Raw genomic sequence first — 11,723 nt, forward strand, 5'->3', positions numbered from 1 at the left:
TTATTATTATTGAACTGCACTCCCAAATAAACATGGAATTTTCAAAAATGCTGGACAATTTATGCTTTGATAATCTGGTAACAATTGATAAATTGATAAATGAATTCTAATTAAATAATACATACATTTTATTTCTTCTATTAACCTTTAAAAGAACAAAAACAAAGCACAAGGCATAATTTTCTGATTAAAAAATTTTTTTTTTTATCCAGACCATGAAAAAAACCTTTTGAGTAGGGGCAAATTTTGTGAGTAGGTCGCGTTACTGCAAACAAACATTTTTTTAAGGATGGCCTCATTGTATCGATCTTTTTTACAAATCTTTTGATTTCTTGCAAAATGCCCCACCTACTGATTGTTAACATTAACAACACTGTCACGAAAATCTTTCACATTCGTTTTTGTGCCTTAAAAATGGTCAAAAATGTGTTTCCAGTGCCGCAAGACATTGTAGATAATAAATAGACATATAATAGTGTGTTCTTATCAAAAGTACATTTACTGTCTAATAAATGTTCCCAAATTAATGCTGACATTTTAAAACAGACATCTTTGTTTGTTATTAAGTGAAAAAATCTAACATAAAGATGGTTCAGGCTTCCCAAACTTTGACTAATTGAGCGATTCACACAATGGCGTGACCTAATTCTTCAACGTTTTTGACATGTCTGTAAATATCTGTATATTCCAAAGCTAAAAGCTATATATCAGTGATGTTTGCCATGTAAATATTATACTGTGCTTCTCTTAGTTCATGGTACTTAATGCTTTGAAACAAGAAAGAGCAACACATGAAACATAATTACTAATGGTACAAAAATTGTCATAAGCTGTAACATAGTGGTATTTTCTGCTGTATGACACAAGAAAACAACAATATATTCAGCCAAAATCAGTTTAAATGGGCAAGACGTAGACCATATGTCAGCCATTTTGAAAACAATTTTGTCATCATATAAATGGCGGTAATGGTGTTTTATTTCATTTTTTTCATGTTTCAGTTAAAATTTCTACATGCTATTTTGCTTAATTTTAAATATTAAAACTATTTGTACATTGTAACTCAAAAATTATTTTTTCAACAAACAAGAACATTTAGAAAATGATGATTGTTTCAGACGTATATGTTTCAGACGTATGCACAAATTTAACGGACTATTGTTGCTTTTTACAGAAATTTGTAAAATCTTGTTCTGTTTTACATCAAAATCTAAAGATTTAAAATATATTGTACAAAAACTTTGTTGTTTAGGTGTTTGAATGAAATATGTCATTTCTGACCAAATTTAACACTGGTAACATGAAAATATGCCATTACCGTGAAATAAGTGATGACGCGGAATTAGTGATGTTGAGTACATGACAAAAGGATCAAAATAAATTAAACAAAATAAAGATTCAGGATGATTTAATTTTTATAACTGCAGTTGTGATTTATGTGTAAATAGATCGATACAACGGGGTTCCAGGCTATATCAATTTGCAGCTAAATGACATCACTAGACGTTGACAATAACATTATTGTTCCCACTTAACGTGACGTAACCACTAAAAATGTGGCGCGCTGACAATAAGAACGGACACAAAACGGGCAGCATTTATTTGTTGATGTCGTGTTAGAATCGAAATAATATATCCAAATCGGTGATTTTATTGCTTGATTACATCACTGTTTGTCGTTCAGATGCGCATCATTATATCACTTTTATGTGATATAATTCCCCGCATCTGAACTCCAAACAGTGATGTTATTGAGCAATAAAATCACAGTTTTGGATATATTATTTCTTAATTAAAAGTTTTTTTTTCATTGACAGCTGATAATAACTGATCAATCTGTGGGCTTGATCTGACCTGCAAGGCTGTTGACATTGTGTGATACAAATTAGATTAAAAAAGATAATCAAAATTTGTTATCAGATACGCATGGACAAATAATTTTATTGGAAGGTAGCTCATTTGAACAATTCAGATTTAAAGCATTGATGGACTGATTTGACTGGTAAATCATGATGAACGATTTTTCTAGGGGTGTATGCTATACATTTAGGTTTTTTAACAATATCAGTATGCTGTTGTTTTGAATATCTCAAATAACATCATTCATACTATGTACAATGTATTATTATTGGGCCACTCGGTCACAATTACTGATACTTGGGGTATGCCTCTAACTTGTGATCCTTATTCAGTATTCTTACCAAGAAGGTGCCTCCAAACTGAATAAATTATATTTCCATAAGTTTCAACCTACATGTACCAATTATACAATTCAATAAAAAGTTGTATAAAGTCAATTGTAAACTAGAACAATCAAGTAATGTTTAAGTAAAGAATCAAATAATTGTAATCTGATTTCAGTTTCAAGGATCTTTTGAAGAGTTTTTCAAGCAGCAGAAGGTATGTAAACTGGCACATTAAGCCAAAGAAATAAACATATTTTTAGCTCACCTGAGCATGCTCAGGGTGAGCTTTTAGGATCGATGATTGTCCGTCGTCCGTCGTCCGTCCGTCGTCCGTTCACATTTAGTTGTTAACACTCTAGCGGTCACATTTTTGCCTCAATCATCATCAAACTTGGTCAGGATGCTTATCTAGTTTATAGCTCGGATGAGTTCGAACATGGGTCATCTCGGATGAGAAACTAGGTCACAAGAGCTAAAAATAGAAAAACCTTGTTAACACTCTAGAGGTCACATTTTTGCCTCAATCATCATCAAACTTGGTCAGGATGTTTGTCTAGGTGATAGCTCGGATGAGTTCGAACATGGGTCATCTCGGATGAAAAAGTAGGTCACCGGAGCTAAAAATAGAAAAACCTTGTTAACACTCTAGCGGTCACATTTTTGCATCAATCATCATCAAACTTGGTCAAGATGCTTGTATAGGTGATAGCTCGGATGAGTTCGAACATGGGTCATCTCGGATGAAAAAGTAGGTCACCGGAGCTAAAATAGAAAAAACCTTGTTAACACTCTAGCGGTCACATTTTTGCATCAATCATCATCAAACTTGGTCAGGATGCTTATCTAGTTGATAGGTTGGATGAGTTCGAACATGGGTCATCTCGGATGAAAAAAGTAGGTCACCGGAGCTAAAAATAGAAAAACCTTGTTAAACACTCTAGCGGTCACATTTTTGCATCAATCATCATCAAACTTGGTCAAGATGCTTGTCTAGGTGATAGCTCGGATGAGTTCGAACATGGGTCATCTCGGATGAAAAAGTAGGTCACCGGAGCTAAAAATAGAAAAACCTTGTAAACACTCTAGCGCGGTCACATTTTTGCATCAATCATCATCAAACTTGGTCAGGATGCTTATCTAGTTGATAGCTCGGATGAGTGTGAACATGGGTCATCTCGGATGAAAAAGTAGGTCACCGGAGCTAAAAAATAGAAAAACCTTGTTAACACTCTAGTGGTCACATTTTTGCATCAATCATCATCAAACTTGATCAAGATGCTTGTATAGGTGATAGCTCGGATGAGTTCGAACATGGGTCATCTCGGATGAAAAACTAGGTCACAGGAGCTAAAAATAGAAAAACCTTGTTAACACTCTAGTGGTCACAATTTTGACTCAATTGTCATCAAACTTGGTCAGGAAACTTGTCTAGGTCATTGCTGGGAAGAAATTGAACATGGGTCATCTCGGATGAAAAAGTAGGTCACCGGAGCTAAAAATAGAAAAATCTTGTTAACACTCTAGTGGCTACTCTTGTGATCCAAATATTCTGTTAATTGGTCTGAAAGTTTGTTTTGATGATTTCTAAGTCAAGTTCGAACATTGGTCATCTTGGATGAAAAAAACTAGGTCACACCGCCCAAATATGGAAAAACCTTGTTAACATTCTAGTGGTCACATTTTCGACTCAATTATCATCAAACTTGGTCAGGATGCTTGTATAGGTAATTGCTTGGATGAGTTCGAAATCGCATGTGGAACTAGGTCACCGGAGCTAAAAATAGAAAAATCTTGTTAACACTCTAGTTAGTCCCCTACCGGTTTAACCGGAGGGGACTTTAGGTTTACCCTCCGTCCGTCTGTCCGTCTGTCTGTCTGTCCGTCTGTCTGTCTGTCCGTCTGTCTGTCTGTCTGTCAGTCCGTCAGTCCGTCCGTCCACAAAACTGGATCCCGCGATAACGCAAAAAGTACTGAAAATATTTTTATGAAACTTGATATATGGATAGATGGCAGTATGGAGATTATGCACGTCTTTTTTTTTTCTTCCTATGTTGAAAATTCTGGTTGCTATGGCAACAAATAGTCTGAAAATATGGCAAATTTAACACATAAACTGGATCCAGTGATAACTCAAAAAGTACTGAAAATATTTTTATGAAACTTGAAATATGGGTAGATGGCAGTCTGGAGATTATGCACATCTTTTTCTTTTCTTCCTATGTTGAAAATTCTGGTTGCTATGGCAACAAATAGCCTGAATTTCAAGATTCTGATTTAAATTTTTCAGCTTTTTCACTATATGTTCTTTATTTCTTAAGGTGTTTACTTCAAACTTTAAATATAAGTTTCTGGTCATCAACCACATCATATGTGACAAGGTTTATAACTCTGGCACAAAAAATATCAGTATTACCTCCTTGAACTTAGATTTTTTAGGGGAAAAAATGTTGTCTTTTTTAAATAACTTCTTTATTTCCTAATGTATCTACTTCAAACTTCATATATATGTTTCTTATTATCACTCGACATTTTTGAGAAGGTTAAATACTCTAGCAAGACTATTTCCAGAATTATGTCCCCTTTGAACTTAGATTTTTTTCGAGAAATTGGTATTTTCACTCCAACTTCTTCATTCCTTATAGGATTTACTTTAAAGGTACTCCACTGAGGTACGGCCGAATGTCACAAAAAAAAGTAAAATTTCACGAACCGATATTTTTTTGTTACCTGCGAGTTAGGGACATTCAAACAGAATCAGTGATACATTGATATGTGTTCTTTGGATTGGCAAGTCGTTTGAAATACATATTTTCTCCAATTTTGTGGGAAAAGCGTTTAAACACCTTTCAGTTTGCAAATCTGAATAAAAACAACGGTCACGTGATGATTCTCGGGATGACTAAAAAGCGAAACGGAGAATTTTTTGTGTATCGGCAGCAACGAAAGTGCGAAACCGGAATATACCAACAATCCATAAATTTAAAAGCAAATAATGGGTTTGTTTGTTAAATTTCTTGTTGTTCACATATGTTCTTTGTGAGAAAAATCTTTCAAAAGCAATTTCAATATATTTAAAGCATTACATTGTTGTAATCATGTTTTTTTCTCCATTAAAATGATGAATTTAGCTAAACGTACGGAGTTCGAAACTGACATACACAAATTTTACAAATATTCTATGTTAATTTGAGAGCTTTCGTGTAATTATTAAATATTATGTATTAACTTTGTAATGGTTAAAATATCATGATATCTAGGCTAAGAAAATTTACTTTGTCAATCAGTGTAATGGGTCCTATTTCAAAGGTCACTTTGGTTTATCTGACACCCGTTCAGGAAAAAAAACTTCGTAATACCTTTTATACAACGAACATGAATTTGAGTATTGTAAGCATAAAAAATCACACGCACACACAGAATGTTATTCCAGAATTTTCTCTTTAACTCTGATCAAAGCACTGAAAGCACTGGCTAAATAGAGAATGAATCCGGCCTCATTATAGGACATTTAGGCTTCAACTTTATTAGATAATATTTCTAATGTATGTCTAGTGCACATAATTAAAATTCTTTAAGAAAAAATCGATCTCCTTTGCTAGATAGATCTGAAATTTAATATTTATCATTTTACATACATACTTGCATATTTATCCGCACTGGATGTAAACTTTGTTGATGAAAAGATTACTATGTTTTGATCTAGACATTCAAAACTATAGGTAATTGATACCTGTTTCATGCACATGGTAAACATTATCAAGAAGGTCGGAAAAGAGTTACAATCTGGCTCTATTAATATTGTTATTATCATTATTGATTTAGCAGATATCCTGATAAATTTTTTCTTATTGGAAGGCCACCGTACTAGTGATGGGTCAATTGAGCTGTGCTTTAATGTTACCAATATATTGAAAGCTTCCCGGTGGAAAAGAAATTGAGAGCGTTATAAGAGTAAAATAGGGAAAACTGGAATAAAGACAATCAAGGCGACGGCAACGTTCACATGACGCAGCCCCCGACATAGTCGAGCTTCCACAGCAGGGTTATTGCCGTGACTAGTGAAATAAACTTAAAACTGATTATATAGTTGTTGTTTTTTTAAACCCTAACTTTCTTTCAAATTAAACGAAACAAACAAAATCATGATACAGCAAGCCAAATGTGAAGGGCAGGTAAGTAAAAGTAACTTTAAGAATTCAGTAAGATATTATTAACCTCACCTCATACAACAACCATTGCTTAAACTATGTTTTATAATACTTCCAACTCCTAGACGGTAAAGGGCAATGCATATATAAACCATTGTTTTTACTCCTTATAGCCTGTTTATCATGGCATACTCATTGTTAATAGTTTTGTAAATGTTTTGATAAAAAAAGTCGGGTTCATTTCCCGACTATTTTGAAAACACGAGTGACTGGTTTCAAAAACTACAATGGCTAAATATTGATCAGATGCATTTCATTGCATAAATAAGTTAGGGAGAGAACGCTGCTTTTCTTTCTTTATAGCACGAAAACCTTTACTTTTCTCTACTTTTGTCTCTTCTTTCTTCCTGTTTTTCATTTTTGTTGTTTATTCTTTTTATTTACCACTTGAAAGCCTGAAATTAATGTTTCATTGATAATTTAGCTGTGGTCCTGTTTTGCTTGGTCGTGTGGGTGTTGTATTCATTGAATGTTACCATTCCTTTTTGTATTTCTGATCGAAGATTAGGAAATACAAAGCTAACATTCAATCTCTGACACAGCGGTTTCACGACAAAACTAACAACAAACAGTTCTTAAAACACCTGAAAACTACCGATTTAAAAGAAAGAAATATTTTCATTTTGTTATAAGTATCCAACAAATTACAACGCATTCAAAGTTTAAAAGTAGCTTTGGCTTATAGAATTGTCAATGAATGCACATTCACAAATTACGCGGATGAATATCATTTTAATCAATGAAAATGCTATTTTAAGCGATGTCGAGAGCTTATTTCACAAATAAATCTGACTGTCGAGTAGTGGAATATATACATGTCGGACTGTTTTGGCGAGAAGATTTTTGTTAAATTATTTACATCAATGTTAAAGAACAGGTTTATCTTGAACAAAAAACCTCGAAATTAACCCGAAATGCAGTGAAAAATCTAAATTTAGTATTACTTGATTTTATTCAGGCATTGTTCGTATATCTTCTCCGTGGTGCAAGGGTAACGCGCTCGTTTAGTGTGTCTGGGGTTCAAATCCAATTCAAGGCAATTATTTTTTATAAAGTTTCTTTGTTAAGGAAATAGCCACGATATGCAAGAATAAAGTGTGGCTGTCATAAAAATTAACATAAATGATTTTTGATGCAACTCTAGTCATGCAAAATGTTTCAAACTCTGGTACCAAGCAAGAAGAATTATAGTACATAAAAATAAACTTATACAGGAAAATAATACAGTTGTACAGTGCGATTTATATTGCAAAGATCAGAAAATACCACAGAGCTTGCAGCCTTTTGATTTATCTTGTTTTTCGTATGTATTTCTAGAGATTAAATGGGTGGTTCTCGTAATACTTTAAGATTTATAAGATTGTGTATTAAAAGCCTTTGTAAATTGTTTCGGAAATACTGGATATCGTTTTGAAAATTTTAGAGCTACTTAAGTATTTTAAACACGTGAACGAAAAATTTCACAGTAACAGGAATTAAAATTAATTCCTAAGTATTTCGATTATAGTGATTATACCGTAAGCAAACGTTAAAGGTCTCCTAAGAAATGTTCTTTGGAATTAAAAATTAAGTGTAAGCACTAGAACATAAACCACCAGATTGCTTGCAAAATCTTTATCGGCAGGATAAATTGGTTCACAAAACATGATTTTTCACAGTCAAGATCAAATGAACAGACTGTTTTCTTCCTGTTACCGAAAAAAACACACCAGGAAGATTTCAAGTAGAGGACACGTCACTGACAGAATGTTCTTAATATTTGAATAGAAAAGAATTTGCTAAAGCCAATTTATGAAAGAGAAATCGGGGATGCTACTTATTAAATTATTTGCCTATAAAAGAGGATTTATTTTACTCGTTTAGATTATTTTCAAAAACAAAAGTCTCAAAAAGCAAAGGTTAGCTGATATTTAGATGTAAACCGCGACATATAAAATTAATTTACCTGTGAAACTGGAGTGAAAATGTGATAGTTTATCCGTTTTTTCTTCAGTGCCTTCAGCACTTTGATCTTATCTGTAGTACAAGTAAACTATATCGTTTTCACCAAAAAATCATTAAATTCTAAACAAGTTTCTAATAGAATCATAAACATTTATTGTATCATAGTTTGAAGACTTTTCTGTTGAAAACGTGTCAGAGTTAAATCGAATTCATATACATGCACAGTGCGTAACTGGATTGCAGGTAATAAATACCAACACTCCAGAGCATGCCCATTGATGTATTCATTCTTCTTTTTTTTTTTTGGGGGGGGGGGGGGTGCTTTTATGGAATAACGATAGAAATGCCACATTCAGAAGCTAGTTCATAGGTTTTTTTCTGGGGTTTCATATTGTTACAATAGGAAACGTGCATTTAATTTTACCTATGGTATGAATATGATGTAATTGTGTGTGGAACGTGTATGTACGATCCTATCAAGATAGCCTACGAAACGTCACTCATTACATACACAGATGCCCGTTTGTGCCAGAAACAATTTTGCAAAGGGGGCACCTGAGTTCTTTCTCCACCAGTAAAACTGAAGAGTCGCCAAAATGACCTACATAGTTTTGTGTGACGTAACCCCCACTCCATCCCAAATACAAACAATCAAATCAAATGAGACATGTCATTAACTACATGTATTTGATTTAAATACGTTATAGATAGCGTTAAATACTTTTATTAGTGTGATTACACTGTGCTCGTTTTAGTATAAATATCACCGATGCATTATGTATGCCTTAGAATATTGAAATTGAAATGTCAATGAAAATAATTGTACATGTATATAATATCATTCCGTTTTGTCTAGAAAATGACCGCTTCGCTGGCGTTTGATTTTTCAAGACAACGAAATTGCTACCTTGATTATCTTTTATACAGTTTTTCTTCGTTATACTCAAGTTATATAAACATGATAGGTTAGAGAGTTGAGAAAAAATCAATAGACTTTTTTACCCCCCGTTTACTCTGTTGTTCCAAAAATGTCCGTTGCGTATTTTAGTTATACCCGATGAATTGTGGGTAACTTCTGTACATGTCTGGGAAAACCAACTTTCATTTTTGCATCAAAAGCTAATGTGAATATGCATTTTCTAGCATAATTGTTGTTAGAGGGTTGGTTACAGTGTAAGTTATTGTTATTTTAGTCATAATATTGTGATTTGTGGGGAATTTGTATACATTTTTTTTTTGACACCAAATTACCCGTCAGACCTCAGTGTAGCCCCTTTAAAATCCCACATCGTAATAATATGACAAGGTTGTATAAACATAATTTCCTTACTAAGCATGGAAACTTAACACATTACTGTGATATAGACAAACTTATTTTATTATGTTTTGTGGTTGATATTTTCAAATACAGACTTCATCCTCAAATTCATTATAAATGGCAATACACAGGAGTGTATGACAATTAAAGAACTTTTTGAGGGACCGGTAGGGGACTACTGTATTGCCCGCAATACTATCAAATGCTTGTTGCTACTGTTTTGATCCAAGTATCCTTGAAATTGGTCTAAAAGTTTGTTTTGATGATTTCTAGGTCAAGTTTGAATATGTGTCACCTGGGTAAAAAACTAGGTCGCACTGCTCAAATATGGATAATCCTTGTTAACACTGTAGTGGTCACATTTTTGACTCACCTGTCATGAGACTTGGTCAGAATGCTTGTCTAGGTTATTGTTTGGATGAGTTTGATAAATCAGGTGAGCGATCTAGGGCCATCATGGCCCTCTTGTTTTTAGTTTATACCAATTTATTTTATTTTGATTGTGATGGAAGCTAGAAGCTTATTGAAACACGGCTTTATTGCCATCTGTAGAGCTATTTCCTCATATATAATATATATAGACAAAAAAAGGTATATTGACTTCCATACAAAATACTAGATCACTATATCTGTACTTATTGCCAAATGGCTTAACTATTAAGCCAATGTGTATCTCCTTGGTAACAAGACAATAATGTTAAAATCTTTGACAAAACTACAAATGATAGCATATTTGAAGAGTGCAAGGTCTGGTTAAATTAGAACTACTTTTTCTTTGGATGGTTTTAGAACAATTTTCTTTAGTGTATGGAATTTGTTTGATCAGCCCATGCTTATTTATGAATATTTCATATAGGGAACACAGTATACAAAACTGGCATAAATAAATATAGAACTTGATCTCTAATACATGTGTGTCACTCAAAGCTAAACATATGAGTGAATCTGCCCATAGTGAATGTGATTCATCAAGGTGATCAAAAAGAAATGATTAAAATCATTGAATATTATAACATCATGATACTGTAAATATTTCTTTATTGGCACACCATATCTTATCTATAGTCACTTACTAAATTTTCCAATCTGTTCAAGCTTTAAGGAAAAAGCAGTTCCCTACATTTGAACATCTACTTTATTTATTTATTTATTAAGAAAAAGTAGCTAATGCATGTAATTTTATTTATTTATTAATATTTATATCAAATCTTAAAAAAAGCAGTTAACATACATGTTCTTTATTTCTACATTCAGAAATATAGCTGATACATGTACATTTATTTCTATTTTTAGAAAAAGCAGATCAATCAACAATTTGCTCTACCAGAGAGGAAAGCTAAGGTTGACCAACTTGTTAAAACAATAGAGAACACTGATAACCCCGATACTAGATATTGTATATGTCGATCCACAGATGGTACACGCTTTATGATGTAAGTGTCCATTTATAATATTGAACTTCAAATGTTTGTGAAGGTTTTATTCAAAACAAGGCTTTATGCTGTTGACATCAATGTCCAACCTGTTTCGGTTCGCATCCTGTGTGTAATTTATGTTATCATACAATGCACAAAAACTGTGCAATATTGAACAATTAACTTTCTGAACAAACCTTCAATATCATCATCACCACAGTGTCAAATTCTTTTATTTGCCAACATCTCAGTAATAAGAAAAAAAACAACAACAACTGTATGATTCTGTTTCATTTTTTGTTTACATTATTTTTCAACGATCTCATTAAAACCATACCTTAAACTGTCCCTCAACCACCTATCGCTAGCGAAGAGAAATGGACTAAAAACGATGATCTGATTTTAATGAGATTGTTTCAGCAATATATATGTATGTATACATGTAATTGATGTATTTCAGAGCATGTGACAATTGTGAAGAATGGTATCACGGTGACTGTATAGGTGTGACAGAGAAAGATGCTCAGTTTATCAAACAATATTACTGCGGTCCATGTCGTCGTAAGTACAATAAATCTCTAGAATGCACTTGGTTCATTTACGCTTGAACTCAGTTTTTCTTATAAAACAAAGACTAAGCTGTGTAGTCTGA

At 33.1% G+C, this 11,723-nt stretch overlaps 1 long non-coding RNA gene across 1 annotated transcript; it reads left to right on the plus strand.

Moving 5' to 3' along the window:
- The first annotated feature begins 2,339 nt into the window (after positions 1–2,339).
- On the plus strand, positions 2,340–11,640 carry LOC132758234 (uncharacterized). Its single transcript, XR_009629553.1, has 3 exons — positions 2,340–2,400; positions 10,950–11,089; positions 11,532–11,640. It is a non-coding gene; the product is annotated as an uncharacterized LOC132758234 (long non-coding RNA).
- The last annotated feature ends 83 nt before the right edge of the window (positions 11,641–11,723 follow it).

Source organism: Ruditapes philippinarum, unplaced genomic scaffold (assembly GCF_026571515.1).
Source record: "Ruditapes philippinarum isolate M1 unplaced genomic scaffold, ASM2657151v2 ctg22180_1_1_1_1, whole genome shotgun sequence".
Lineage (NCBI taxonomy): Eukaryota > Metazoa > Mollusca > Bivalvia > Venerida > Veneridae > Ruditapes > Ruditapes philippinarum.